Consider the following 16,321-nt stretch of genomic DNA (forward strand, 5'->3'; position numbering starts at 1 on the left):
GAAAGACTGGAGAGATAGGACAGATCACATCATGCCTAGACCTTGTTTAGTTCTTATCCTATGAGTGATAAGAATTACTTGATGTATTGCAAGCTATTTTCAGAATTTTGTTTTGAAATATTTACCTTGGATACACTCTGGAAAACTAATTTAAAATCATGTGGGCAAACCTATTGGAAACTACTGCAGAAGTCCAGGTAGAACAGGATGAATTCTTGAACTAGGGAAACAGGAGTGGATATGGAAAGAAGATTCCTTTTTAGAAGAGTCTGACACAGGTAGAGAGAACAATGGGAAGTTCAGGGTGGCAATTGCACAGGTTAATGATAGGAGTTTTAGGAGATTAGGCTGGAAATGAGTTAGAATGAGATTATGAAAGATGAGGCAGTCCATTCTAAGAAGCCTGTATTGATTTCTTCTATATGTAATGAGATCATAGTAGGTTGCAAGCTGAGCTGTGACATAATCATATTATATTTGGGAAAATGTGACTTAAATCACTAAATCATAATCTATGTGAATAGGATACTGTTGCATTCTGAAGAGTAAATGCAATATTGTTAAGCCTATGTTAGTAATAATGTATGTTAATATTGTAAAAACAGATAAGAATTGTCTTTACAAATAAATGAAAGAACTATTAAGACAAAGAAAATTTAGCTTTCTTTCCACCCCCATTTGAACAAAATAGTCTGTCAGTAAAATATATTAGTTGGAATCATAGTCCATATAAAACCTTATTTTAAGGTGATGAAGATGAACAAGTTGATAGATCAAAAGTGGTTATTTTGGCAATATATAATTTCCATTATGGTTCAAATAAAGCATAAATGAAAAATACATTATATTTGATACCATAGCAAACTTATAAATGCTGCTTTACAAGTGAGCATTCATTACATGTCAATTTTCTAGTTTTCAAATGTTAATTTCTTGATAGATTGAACAATCTAGCCATTTGTTTATTCAAGTTATCAATGAGCATATACTGGGCACAGAACAAGTGCTAGTTATTGTGAATGCAAGGCTTCAAAAAAAAAAATAGATAGCATATTATACCCCAAATAGAAACAAAGACTGCAATGCAGCAGAGTTTCAAATTAAAGAGTGCAAAGTAAGGATGGAAGTACCAATGTGAGGCAGGATGGAGACTGTATAATTAAGTAAGCAAGACTTCTTAAAATAATTTGTAATGCATTTATTTCTGAAATAATATATTGATAATATATAGCTTAGCATAGGTAAACCATATGCACAGATATGCATATCTCTCTTCTCTTCATATTTTATCATTCCCATTTGGATTTTTTGGTTTGGGCCATTTCTGCCTTCAGGCTTGTCATTGGAACTATTGATACATTGCCCCCAGCCTGCCACTTATTAACAGGCAGCAAACCTTCCCTAATCTGCCTTACTTGAAGATGTGAATGACTAGATGGAATACCCGGTAGGACTGCTTCATGGATCCCAAGTGGCCACACCACTGCTTCTGGTCCCATCAGGATGTTGTCTCCTTTAGTGCTGCTGAAGCCTTGCTCTTTGGATTTGCTGCGGACTCGTGTTTTTTTATTTGTTTGTTTGTTTTAAGATTTCTTTGCTGTGGACTATTTTTAAAGTCGCCATTGAATTTGTTACAATATTGCCTCATTTTTAAGTTTTGTTTTTTTGCCCCTGAGGCATGTGGGATCTTAGCTCCCTCAGCAGGGATCAAACCCGCACCTACCCACACACACATTGGAAGGAAAAGCTCCAACCACTGGACGGCCAGGGAAGCCTCTAGACTCATGTTTTGGGCCACATTGGTTACTCTTGCTATTTTCAAATCCTTCTCCTCTCTATCCTGCTATCCTGCTGCCCATCTTTTTCCATTACTCCCTACAATACTGAATTCAACCTACTGTTTTTCAAACTCAAGTGGAAGAATTTTCCTTCTCTAGTTATGTCATCTCAGTAGGGACAAAGGCAAATTTTAACTTTTTTTAAGCCATGAATTAATAATAAATCTAAGTAATCGCCTTGGTTATTAAGCCACATTTTATTTGGCTTTCATATGAACATTTACAAACCACAATTTAGTCCGTACTTTTAACATTCTCAGGTGGCTATATACTGTGAAATCAAAGAGTATTTTTGAATTTTGTTCTTCAAGATTTTGAAAACTACTATTCCCCTTTTCTCTTTTTGAAAACTATCCCACCTGTCCTTCAACTGGCTTTAGAGTCTGAAGAACAAGAAGGCACCCTAATCACTTGAAAGTGAAAGAAAGAGAAGCTCTACCTTTCTTACCATCAAAATTGTTCTTCCTTACTAACCAGAGAAACCAGTGTCACAGAGCCCTCAAATACTTAGTAAACTCTTAAATTTTATTTAAACTTCTCCTCTGCCTTCTTCCATTTGAACTGCACTCATTTAATTTATTCCTATTTTCCACATTACATTCTTTGTTATCCTTAGCTAGGACCATTGTTTACTGCTTTGTCACTAGCAATTTTATTGTTAGCTATAATATTCTTGTATGTATGTGTGTGTGTGTGTGTGTGTGTATATATATCTATATATCTATATATCTATATATCTATATATCTATATATCTATATATATATATCTTCAGGTTTTCCTGAGCTAATTCCTCCTAATCTATCAAATGTATCAGAAAGCAGAAAAAATAATATTCAGAACCATCAAAAATATCATGTATTATGACTTTAAGTTCACTCAGAATGTTTATATATAAAACAAACTCTATGTGACTTACACTACATATGGCCCTGCTCCTTAAGAGCAGACCGGTATAGTATAAAAACCTTATCAAATTTAACACATATATGTTACAATACTGTAAGCACTTAACTTTCAGATAGTCTCCTCATATTTTTAGCAGGTCTTAGAGATTTCTCAATTATGCTCCTGGACCCAATTCCAAAGTGTGAGGGGAGGGGGACAGAGGGAGGTTCTGCACCCCTCCAACAAGCAATGCTTTGACACCAGCTGGGTGTCTTATAGTTCAACTCAATTCTGACACTATTTACCTGGAAATAGCATCAGATCCCACAGGTTGAGGGCTCAGTCCCACAAGACAGATCCCACCTCTCACCCTCAACACACACTCAGGCTATTACCTGTGTTCTGACAGCCTAGCTACAAATTGGAGATTCCAACAACCCGCTTCAACTCAGGATACCAATAGTAAGTCCAGGGTGTTACAGATTATTTCTGACCAAATAGCTATAAATCAGAGATTCCTACCACTGCCGCCTTGAGTTCAATTAATTTTCTAGAATGGCTCATAGAACTCAGGAAGATCTGTTTACTCACTAGATTACAGGTTTATTATAAAAGGATGTAGCTCAGGAACAGTCAGATGGAAGAGATGCATATGGCAATGTACAGGAAAGGGTGCAGAGCTTCCATACCTTTTCCAGGCCTGCTACTCTTCCAGAACCTGCTTGCCTTCACCAACATGGAAGCTCTCTGAACCCAGTCCTGGGTTTTTACAGAGACTTTAGTACATAGGCATGGTTGGTTAAATCATTGGCCATTGGCAATTTTTCAACCTCCAGCCCCTCTTCCCTCCCTGGAAGTCAGAGGTAGGACTGAAGGTTCCAATCCTCTAATCACCTGGTTGGTTCCACTGGCAAGGTTGGTTCCCCATCCTTAGGTGATTTCCAAAAGTCACCTCATTAACATAAAAAGAGACACTTTTACACTCTCAACACTTGGGAAATTCTAAGTGTTGGGGGAACTGTGAGTCAGGACAAAGATCAAATATTTGGACAAATTTCAAATATATGTGAAAAACATATTTTGGTCATGTGAATAACCAAATATATATTTTTCTAGTAAATCAAATTTTCACATTTTCACATAAAACAAACACAGAAAATTCATAAAATTATAGCCAAAGCAGGATTTAGTGTAAATTGTTAAATATTCAAATAAAGTAAAATATGGCGTGGTCCTTCAGTTTTGCATTGGTTGTAATGGAATGATCGCCATATAGATAAAAACCCATATTTACTCAAGAGATCAGAGTTATCAGAAAACAACCTAGTTCACTAAAATTGTTTTTCTCCACTCATTTTGCAGTATTTTATATCCTATTATTTTCTGAGTTATGTGATATATCTCCATCACCTTTTCCTAGAACATTGAAATATATATATGATTTCTCAAACAGAAAATATAACCAATTTCCATTGTAACTCTGCAAAAATACCCTCTGTTAGAAAAAATGGAAGGCAGTATGTCAAGACCTATCATGTGGTATCATGATAAAAATTCTAATGGAAAAAAATTTGAAAACATTTGAACTGGGAAAGAACTACTTGATAATTATTTTTCAGATTATATTGATGTGTGAATCCAGTGTCCTACTCTACTCTAACAGATCTCCACAGTCTATAGAAAAAACATCTCTCACTAATTAATTTTATGTCAAAAAAGAAAACAATGCTTAAAACAGCCCATTTTATGATAATACTTTAATTCAATTTTATCTAGACTGATACCATTCTGAATTCTCAGAAATTATGGCTCATCCTAGAAATAGTGATGCACAACTAACAGATACAAACTTAACAGTTTAAAACAACACACATTTATTATCTCACAATTTCAGTGGTTCAAGTCCAGGCACAGCTCAACTGGGTCTTCTGCTCTGGGTCTCACATGCTGCAATCAAGTTGGCAGGTAGACTGCATTATCATCTGGAGACCTGCCTGGAGAAGAATCCACTTCCACACTCATTCAGTTGTTGGAAGACTCTATTTCTATGCGACTCTGACTGAGGGCCCCGGCTTTTTACTGGCTGTCGGCAGGCGTCTAGCCTCAGGTCCTAGAGCCCACTGCAGTTTACTGCCATGTGGCCCTATTCATAGGCAGTTCACAAAAAAAGCTGTCTGCTTCTTAAGCTCAGCAGGAGAATTTCTTGTTCACGAATCTGCTAAGATGGATTTTCATATAACATGATGTAATCATGATAAGACATCACCTTTGCCATATAAAATAACCTAGTCAAGCGTGTGATATCCCATCACTTTTGCCTGTATTTTACCTTCTACAAGCAAAAGAGAAATCCTGTCCACACTCAAGAGGATCAGATTATACAGGCTTGGCAGCAGGAGGTGGAGCTCATGAAGTCACCTTAGAATTCCCTCTACCACACTTTTCTAATATTCCATCAATTCCTCTTGCATAGGTCATATCAAGGATGAATTAAATATATATATATATATATATATTTGCTTATAATTGTACCAGTAGAATGGTTGTATTCCAACTTAAGTAAACTCTGAAATTTCTAAATACAAATTTTGACCCATTTGATCAGGCTGTATTTTCACAAACAATGGAGCCCAAAGGCTTTGCCTGCAAAGAAATTGATCTAGCAAGGCTATTTTAGAAGAGTTTTCACTTTTAAAATTTAACTTAGGGCCAGTCTTTCCCCTTGACCAATTTTTCATGGGCATACAGTGAAGGCCAAGCTTTTGCAATGGCATCCCCTCTTACACTGGAAATGTTTGTTATTTTATCTACTTCCCCTTGGTTTGGAGGCCCTAGAGATCTAATCTTTTCCAGTGATTTCTTTTGTCTTGGAAGGTAGAACTGCTAGTAGAAGTGCCATTTTGTTTTTCTAATTTCCCTTCCATCCCCTTAGTCTGTCTAACCACAGTGAATTTCTCAACTGAGGACTGTAAGCAGGACCCAGGTCATGTGCTAGATATTTTTACTTTCAGGCTTGTACATTCCTTGCTAATGTATGTCTCATCATTTTCTGATAACCAAATTGTGGAATTGGTTGTGGTAATATAAGGGATCTGTCCCCAATTTATATAACCCCCATAAGAGTCACAGTCCCTTTGTCTGTTAATGACAGAGCAAGTTGAAACCTCCTTTCTTCCTATCTTCATAGAGTTCCTCGTGGACTTATCAAACATTTCACTCTAACTATATTAGCTATTTCACTTTCATTCCCACTGCCAGAATTGCCTGGGCAAAGATACCTCAGTGATGGATGGCTAAAGTGGTGCTCTTTGTTCTGTTCTAATTATTACAATATTTTGACCATAAACTTGGTAAAATGCTGTCTAAAAACTTTGTCAGGCATCAAGCTCCCATCCCTTAAACAAAATCTTGCAGAAGGATCCTCTGTCCTGGTACCCCAGTTTGTGAGCTATTTCCTCTTTCCTAGAGATAAGTATTTTCTGTACCTCTAATGAAAACCCTTACATTAAATTTTCTTCAGGAAAAGAGAAGTTTCTCCCTCCGATATCAGTGAGCTCTGTAGGAATTTAAAAGTACACAGACATTTTGAATCAGAAAATGAGAAGGAGAGAGAGAGAGAGAGATGTTGAGAAACAGCTGATATGAGAAGGGGAGAGCTTAGAGCAAACCGAGTTGCCAAAAGATATACTAGTATATTGTATGGTAAATTTATGTAGATATTTATAATACTTAAAACAATATGACACATGTTTCTGTGGGTCCAGGGGTGGAGGGGATGGACTGTAGAGGGGGTGAATGAATTTTGGAGGAATTAGATGTGTTTCATATCTTGATTGCGTTGGTGTTTACTTAGGCTTACTTGCTCATCCAACTTCATATTTAAAAACAGTGTATTTTACTGTGTATATGTTATACTTCCTCAAAGTTGATCATATGAATAATAATATATATAGCTTGTAGTTACCTTTATTTATAGATAAATGTATCCTTACAAGTATGAGAAACATATTACCAACTTAGGAAGGGTGAGGAATGGGAGGAGGGGACATGCTCTTTGCAGTTATCCATAGTTTTTTGTTTCTATATTTTATGAAGGGACCACATGTATCTAATCTGAATGTGGGTATATAAGTATCCCATTTTCTATATTATTCTATTTTATAGGACATATTTCAAATTTTAATTTAACTGCTTATTCTGATATAATTGTAAATTCATATGCTATTGTAAGAAACAATACAGTGGAACCCTTTACGTCGTTTTCGTCAATAGTAACGTGTGAAAATATACTACAATATTACAACCAGGATATTGACGTTAAAACAAACTAGAACCAGAACATTTCCATCACTACAAGGACCCCTCAGGCTGTCCTTTTATAGTCACATCCACTTTCCTCCCATACATACCCACTCCCTCCTTGACTTCCGGCAATGACTAATTTGTTCTCCTTTTCTGTAATTTTGTCATTTCAAGGCTATTATATAAATGCAACCATACAGTATGTGACTTTTACATTAGCTTCTCTTCACTCAGCATAATTTGCTGAAGATTCATCCAGAGTATTGTGTATATCAATAGTTTGTTTTATAGCTAGAGTATTTCATGGTGTGGATGGATTAAAGTTTGTTTGAATCTTCACTGCCTGGAAATCTGGGTTGTTTCCATTTTTTGCCTATTATGGAAAAAATACTGCTATAAACATTTATTTACAGGTTTTTTTGTGAACATAAGTCTTAATTTCTCTGTTATAAATGCCTAAGGGTGCAATTGCTGGGTTCTATGGTAGTCCAATGCTTATTTTTGTTTTTAAGAAACTCTCAAACTGTTTTCCAGAATGTAACATTTTGCATTAACATCAGCAATATATGAATCATCCAGTTTCTCTGAATCCTTGATAGCATTTGATTTTATCACTTTTTTTTCCCGCCATTCTAATAGGTGTGTAGGACTATCTCATATGGTTTTAATTTGCATTTCACCAACGGCTATTGATGTTTGAACATATATTCAAGTGCAAATTTTCAGCTGTATATCCTCTCTGGTGAGTTGTCTCTTCCTTTCTTTTGCCCACTTTCTAATTGGATTGTTCATTTTACCTAATTGGGCTGTTTATTTTTGTTGAGATTTCAGAGTACTTTATATATTCTAAATACTAGTCCTTTGTCAAACATACAACTTGAAATTTTTTTTCTCCCACTCAGTGACTTGTCTTTTAATCCCTTTAACAATACCTTTCACAGAACAAATGTATGCAATTTTTATGAAGTTAAATAGTTCAATTTTTCCTTTTCTATGGATCGTGCTTCTTTTTGTGTCCTGTCTAAGAACTCATTAGCCTTGAGTCTCAAAGATTTCCTCCTATCTTTTTTCCTAAAAGATTTTTATTTTATATTTTAGTCCATGATCCATGGTGAGTTATTTTTGTATAAGGTGTGACATTCATTTTTTTTTTTGGCCTATGAATGTCCAATTGCTTTGTCATTATGTGTTAAAAAGGCTATCTTTCCTCCATTTAATTACTTTTGCACTTTTATCAAAATTAGTTGGACATATTTGTGTCTATTTCTGGGCTCTCTATTCTTTTCCATTGATCTATTTGTCTATTGTTCTGCCTGTACCATAGAGTGTTGATTACTGTAGCAAAATAATAAGCCTTACAACCAGGTAGATCAATTCTCCCACTTTATTCTTCTTTTGCAAAATTGTTTTAACTATTCTAGTTGACTTGATTTTCAGTATGAATGTTAGAATTATCTTGTGCATAACTGCAACATGTCTTACTTGCATTATGATAGGAATTGAATTAAACCTATATATCAACTTGGGGAAGTTTGGCAACTTTACTGTATTGCTGCTTCAATCCATAAACACAGTATGTCTCTCCATTTGTTTAGATTTTATTTGATTTCTTTCATCAGTGTTGTATAGTTTGGGCTTACAAATCCTGTACATGTTTTGTTAGAATTACACACCTATTTCATTTTTTAAAGCATGTTAAGTGGTATTGTATTTTTAATTCCAATGTCCATGTGTTCCTTGCTAGTATACAGGAATCTGTGTCTTTCAACTTCACTGAACTCATTTATTAGTTCTGATTTTGTAGATTCTTTTGGAATTTCTATATAGGCAATCATCCTATCGGTCAAGACGGACAGTTGTACTTATTCCTTTCTAATCCATCTCTCCCTGTATCCATGTGTGTTCTCCTCTTCTTATAGGACACCAGTCATATTGGATTAAAGTCCACCTTAATCCAGTATGAACTCAACTTGATTACATCTACAAATACCCTGTTACCAAACAAGGGCATATTCCGAGATTCTACATTGAACTGGATTTATACTATTCAACCCAGTACACCTGTGTTTTCTTTTAGCCTCGTGTATACCAGACTTGAAGCTAAAGTTGGAATTCTACAGGCATAGACTTAAAGCCCCCTGCCTGCTCTACCGAAAAAACTATGAAAGGGGAAGTCCAGTAAGTTAGAAAACGTTGAGATAGTAACTGCTTTTCTCCAACCCAAACCTTGTGGTACTGTATCCATTGATACCAGGAAAATTCAAGTAAGGAACATAATCTTTTACCCTTATTAGGCTGTAACAAGGCTCCCCAATCTTCCTACTGGAGTGGTGTCTGAGAAGGCAAGTAGGAAGCTAAAACTTTTGTCTCTACTGGTTGGTAATGAAACCGTCCCTTCACCAACCCCCTGCTTCCTCTATGTTGTCAGTGGAAACCCATTGGAAGCCTAAATTTCCATTTCCAACTGACAATAAAGACTCTCTCCCCTGAGGTGGTGTCAGAGGCAGCCTAGCTGAAAGTGAAGCCTTTCACCATTGCCCAGCAGTAATGAGATCACTGCTTTGTGGTATCAGTGGAGATTCAGGAGAAGGGACCCTGAACTCTCTGTAACAAACTGTGACACCCTAGATGATCTGCTGTCTTTTTTTGACCTTTCAGAATCTCCTTATATCTGTTTTATATAAAATGTACAAGGTTTTTCAGTTGTACTTAGTGGGAGGAGTAGAAGAAAGTAAATCTACTACATCTTCCCAGCTGCACAGATCACTCCACATTTTAAGAGGAGTTTTAGATAATTTTGCTGTTTAACTTCCTCAGTAACTTTTAATGAAAGTCATAGAAAAAAGTAAAATAAATAAAAATATAGACAGACCCTAAGCACAGGTGGTCATGTAGAACACAGTTCCAATCTAGGTGCGTAGTGCTCAGTGCCAGTCAATGGAGCTAGCTTTCTCAGATTACAGGGAAGTTCAGTTTATATATCAGGCTGTTGTCTGTGCTCTTTTCTTCTTAAGCTGTCCAGCCCTCCAGGATGGAGAGAGTAGTGCAAGCAGTTGTATCTGTATTGCTCCAAATTCTTACACAGGAACCCATAAGAGTATCTCTCTGCTTTCTTTCAGTCCAGAGTTTCAGATTTCTAAGGTTGCTTTATAAACAGCAGTGATTTTTAAAAAAATGTATACTGACTTTATCTGAATCTGAAGGAGTAACAACCATTTAGCAGTATCTGAAGTACAGAGACTCAAGCCACCACTTATGCACTAAGTAATATTTTCTCCTTCATATGTTGTTCTTTGTCTCTGGTATAAACTCTTCCCAAAGTCTTTCTTAAACTTTTAATGTAGAGCTAACTAAACCAGGGATGGTCCAGTCTCAATTTACCAGTCACTTGATTTGCAAGATGTGTTTTTGTGATGGTTAATATCGGGTCTATCTTGATCAGATTACAGGTATGCAGATATATGGTTAAGCATTATTTCTCTGGGTGTGTCTGTGAGGATGTTTCTGGAAGAGCTTAGTATTTGAACAGGTGGTAGACTGAGTAAAGCAGATTGTCCACTCCAATATGGGTTGACATCATTTAATCTGTTGAGATACTGAGTAGAACACAAAAGCAGAGGAAAAGAAATTCTTTCCTTTTTTTTTTTTTGCCTGACTTTTGCTTTGCCTGAGCTGAAGCATCAATCTTCTCCTGGCCTAGGACTAAGACCTTCACCATCTAAGTTCCTGCTTCTCAAACTTTTGGACTTAGACAAGAACTTACACCATTGGTTCTCCTGGTTCTTTCCTATTGGTTCTATTTTTCTAGAGAACCCTGACTACTTCAATTTTCCTTATGATGCCATTATTGGTCAAGTGGGACAGGGTAGCTTTGTACAGGGTCGCTTTTTTTTTTTTTTTTTTTTTTTGCGGTACGCGGGCCTCTCAGTGTTGTGGCCTCTCCCGTTGCGGAGCACAGGCTCCGGACGCGCAGGCTCAGCAGCCATGGCTCACGGGCCCAGCTGCTCCGCGGCATGTGGGATCTTCCCAGACTGGGACACGAACCTGTGTTCCCTGCATCGGCAGGCAGACTCTCAAAAACTGCGCCACGAGGAAAGCCCGAGTACAGGGTAGCTTTAGTGGAGACTGTCATGGACGGAATGTTCCCCTGCTCTAAATTCATATGTTGACATCTGAACCCCCAATGTGCATTTGGAGATGGGGCCTTTTGGAGGTAAATAACAAGAGTTGATGTTATGTTAGTGGAGCCCTCGTGATGGGACTAGTGTCCTTATAAGAAGAAACACCAGAGAGTTTGCTCTTTTTCTCCTCCATGTGAGGACACAGTAAGAAGGTAGCAAGGCAGAAAGAGGTCGCTCACAAGAAACCAACCCTGGTGGCATCGTGCCACCAGAACTGTGAGAAAATAAATTTCAGTTGTTTAAGCCACAAAGTCTATGGTATTCTGTTTTGGCAGCCAGAGCAAACTAATACAGAGACTTTTACTTTGATCAAATCTTTCTGGGTTCTTGGCTGCCTTCACTATTCTGATTGAAAGAGTGTAAACCATCTCATAATATAGCCCGTTTTATTTCCTTGCTTTGTCTATTACCTCTCATGAAATCTGAATTCATTTCCCTGATATGTGGGTGATCTTCCCAATTACCTCTGAATTTATCAGTATAACTCTTTTAGGCCTTTGTTTTTTTCTAGACAATGAATTCCCTGTCTGATCAATATTTCCTAATCTCCATCCTCCTTTGCCTCCTTAGTCCTGGGTTTAGGACTTAAATGCCTAGAAGGACTAACCCACATGAAAAAAAAATAATGAAGCAAATGAGATATAAGCAAAACAATGGGGAGTGCTGGGGGGTACAGCAAATTAGAGAACGCATACTCCCTCAAAAATGTGCAATGGGCTTCCCTGGTGGCGCAGTGGTTGAGAGTCCGCCTGCCGATGCAGGGGACACGGGTTCGTGCCCTGGTCCGGGAAGATCCCATGTGCCGTGGAGCGGCTAGGCTCGTGAGCCATGGCCACTGAGCCTGCGCGTCCGGAGCCTGTGCTCCGCAATGGGAGAGGCCACAACAGTGATGGGCCCGTGTTCCGCAAAAAAAAAAAAAAAAAAAAAAAAAAAAATAGTGCAATGGGAACATATTCACATTGTGTTAGATCCTCCAAATTTTCAAGAGAAGCCAGAAATTCTAATTTTTAAAGGTTAGCAACTAATTTAAAAGATTCAAAAAGAATGTATGCAAGCCAGCATTATTCAGACCAAAAAATATAGGTATGAGGGCCAGATGTGGCTCTTTGGTCTCCAATTTAGGATCTCTACTATAATCTCTTTAATGATTTCTCCCAGGAGTGCTAGGAGTTATTATGCAAGCAGTTCTGCAGGTGACTCATTGATATCCCTTAGATGGCTTTGGAGATCAGGCCAATTTAAAGCCTGCTTATGGTGGAATCATGTCTCATGTCTTTTTTCAGCTCTGTCTGGCAAACAGCTCCCCCTGGCTCAAAGAATCGTTGCCCAGCTGACTGCTAGCAGCAGAGCAGGGCTCCCACAAAGAACAGAACACAGGATAATTGTCCCAATCAGACGGACTGGGGATGAGTCCGTCTAAATTGAATAGTTTATGATGCCACAAGCTAGTATATAGTTCTGTAGCCACCTCTGCAGTGGTGGCTGAGACCATCTGTCACGCAGAATCTGCAGACATCAATACTATTGTTATCTTAGGCACTAGGATTTTATTTTCCTCAATACTTTATTTACATCATTGAACAATATTGAATTTTCTTCTGCCTGACTTGGGCTGTGAGATGGAATCATGAGCAGGTGCTTTAAATCGTTCTCTTGATGATTGCTTGTTTCTATTTCTGGTATCGTTTTATCTCTGAAGTACTGCTTTGGGTTTTCAATTTTGCTGGTCAGACCTGTGTTGCTCTTCACTGCGGAAGTTTAAGCGAGTCTCTGAGGCATGTCTTGCTACTTTATTCCTTATTTCTAATGTGTCAGGCCAGGTTAGGCAGCAGCCTGCGGGGGCTACAGCTTGTTTTGCGGAAAGTTTTAGAACTACGCAAGTTCTACGGACTGATGCAGTCAAAGAAAGAAGAAAAGTGAAAAACCTTTTTAACCACCCTCTAAAAGAAAGAGAATAATACTCAGTGTTTTTGTCTTCCAAGATTTTTTTTGGCCCAGATTCATCAATCATTATCTTTCCTTTATTTAACATACATTGTCTCTTTCACTGTTGTTGAGGAAGAAAATTTCTAAACATGCTTTGGGTCTCATACTAAAGGTCATTCACTCACAGATACATAACTGGGTTCCTCGTTAAGGTTAGAACCCCTGCCATAGATTACTTCAGCTTCTTATATTTTACCTGATGTAAAATTACTTACTTATCATTATTGTTCTTGTTATCAATTATTCACTTTTTTAATATATCTACCTTTAAAGTCTCAAAGGTGAGGAGGCTATGTCTGTCTTATTCACCACTGTATCCCCAGGAGAACAAATAAGTAATGTATGTCTCAGCTGAACTGATTACACTTTTATACACCACTCTTCATATCTGAGTTTTAATTTCATACAGTTCATTAACATTTAGCCCCTCTTTGCCAACCACTATTTTATAGCTGCACAGAGCAAAACAGCCCACTTTACTTCCTATGTGCAGTACTTGTTGGTCATCTTTTCTGTTTCCATCCACATAGGTTTCTTCATCTCATATCTAAAATATAAGGTAGAGAATTTAATTATTCTATTGGCCAATAGTTTTAATATTGGTAAACACTAAAAGCTTGTTTTATATATTGTGAATATGTGATCAAGACGTTTTAAGTTTCTAGCAATTCAGCCAAAATTTCTCTCATCTAAGAACATAGGATTATTAATTTATACTCATGAGTCTTTCATCTATTCAATTAAACAAAAATAAATATTTATTTAATATTTAATATTAGTTTACTGAGGCTATTCTAACAGAGTTCTACAAACTGAGTGGTTGAAATAACAGAAACTTCTTATCTCACAATTCTGGAGGAGAGAAGTCCAAAGTTGAGGTAGTTGTTCCTTTTGATAGCTCTGAGGAAAAGATCTGTTCCAGGCCTCTCTCCTTGGCTTGTAGATGGCTGTCTTTTCCCTATGTCTCCTCACATTGTCTTCCTTCTATATATGTTTGTCTCTGTGTTCAAATTTCTCTTTTTTATAAGGACATCAGTATATTAGATTAAGGTCCACTCTAACAGCTTCATATTAACTTGATTCCCTCTGTAAAGATATTATCTCCAAATAAGATCATATTGTGATAGATGGGGGGTTAGAAGTCCAACATATGAATTTTTAGAAGACACATTTTAAGTCATAACATATGTATTATATCATTAGAACTAATGTTTAGACCCTAGGGAATTCATATTTTACACTCCCGTTGTGTAGACCAAACTAATGCTCATTAAAGAGAAGTATATGATACAAAGAACTATACATCCAAGAGCTAAAATTGTGTAGAATATATGTTTATACTAGAGGAGTTCAGAAATTAAAAATAAAAATAGCTGTGTGCACTGGAGTAATTAGGAAGCATCTGAGACTAATAAAAATAAAAGCTTAGTAAAAATAAAGCTGGATTTTAATAAAAATAGAGTTTAGTTAAGTATAAAAGATGGAGAAAAGCATATAATGTAGGAGATATGGGTGAAAGCACAGAGGTATGAATGATTAAAAATGTAAGACATATTCATGTCAGAGTGAGTAGATGATCTGGCTCAGGTAGAGGAAGTATGTTGAGGAAAAATAGGAAAGGAGGTTAAATTAGATTAAAAATGGAGGTTACACTAAATGGAAGCCGTTTGGGGATTTGAAATCTTGGGAGCAGAGTTTACATTTTATGAGAATATGAAATAGGTAGTTCTTGAAATTTTTTGAGCAGGAGATTGACAGTGAGTGTGGTAGAATGCAGAAATCTTCACAATCTTACTTCTCCCCACATCCATATACTTTGTAATGTGACTTTGCAGTCCCCCACCCCATTAGGGGGTGAAGACTGTTTTCTTTTTCACTGGACTCTGCTAGTCCAGTGACTTACTTTGACCAATAAGATGTGGCCCAATTAACACCACAGCAGTTTTGACCCTGGCCTAAAATTAATGGTTGTGTATACTTTCTCTACCTCTGTCTCTCTCTGCCTCTCTGTCTCTATCTTTGTCTCTCTCTCTCTTGTGTTTTATCACCATTTGAAGAAGCCTGGTATAACCTGCAAGAGGATGAGGAACCATGTGAAAGAAATCCACTACAGGCAGCCTCATTATTGATGACTAGTCCCCAGCAGGCCATTCATTTACCCGCAGACAGCAGACACATGAGTGAGCCCAAGCAAGATCAGCCTAGTCAGATGCAGGCTAGAAAGGCCTTCCATCTATGCACAGAATCATGAGCAATAACAAAAACTTAATATTTAAAACATTAAGTTTTGCAGTTGTTCATTAGGCAGTATTATTGTAATAGAAAACTCAAATGGTGACATTTGATTAATTAAAGAAGGATGAATCAGGCAGCAAATATAGTATGGATTGGAGTGTTTGTGTGCATAAGTAAGAAGTAGAGGTGGACAATTACAGTAGGGAGTAATAGTTAAGAAACTGACCTAAGAAGGAGCTCCAACTAGGACACTTGTAATTGAGGTACATAGTAAGGCAGTCATGAAAAACATTTTGAGAAGACTGACAAAGCTTATGAATTAAAAAAAAAATGGTAGGTAAGAATTAAGGAATTTTATTTTTCTTTTTGCCAAGTTGTATAGATATACTTTTGCTATTTCCTTTAGAGATATTTCTAAAGTGATTTTTTAATGGCTCAAATGAGAACTTTCCTTAAGCTGTTTCTTTCATCAGTTCGTCAAAATATACCTAGTGGTTTTGGGGTTACAAGGATAAAAATTTTACCACATTCTACAAAATATGTGGCCACAGTAAAATATTTTACAAAAATAAAGCCTTTGATTGGGATGATTGGTTTAAAATATACACACCAAAGATACTCCACTGTCAGGGAAAGCAGGTGGATTTTTGTTACTGTAAAAACTAAGAGGTTACATAAGAAAACTTTAGTCTTTCAGTTAGTAGAATTTCCACATGCTCCAGTTCCCGATTATGTCAAGGATAAAGCAAGATTAAACCATTTTCTGTCCAGCTCCTTGGCTTTCTGCCAAAATCATAGTGCTTCCTCATACCTGTCTTCTAACATAAGCTAAATCCTTCCTACAACTCTTTTAAAGAATGTGCTACCCTAAGAGGGAAGGATCTTATAAAACA

Source organism: Mesoplodon densirostris, chromosome 2 (genome assembly GCF_025265405.1).
Source record: "Mesoplodon densirostris isolate mMesDen1 chromosome 2, mMesDen1 primary haplotype, whole genome shotgun sequence".
Lineage (NCBI taxonomy): Eukaryota > Metazoa > Chordata > Mammalia > Artiodactyla > Ziphiidae > Mesoplodon > Mesoplodon densirostris.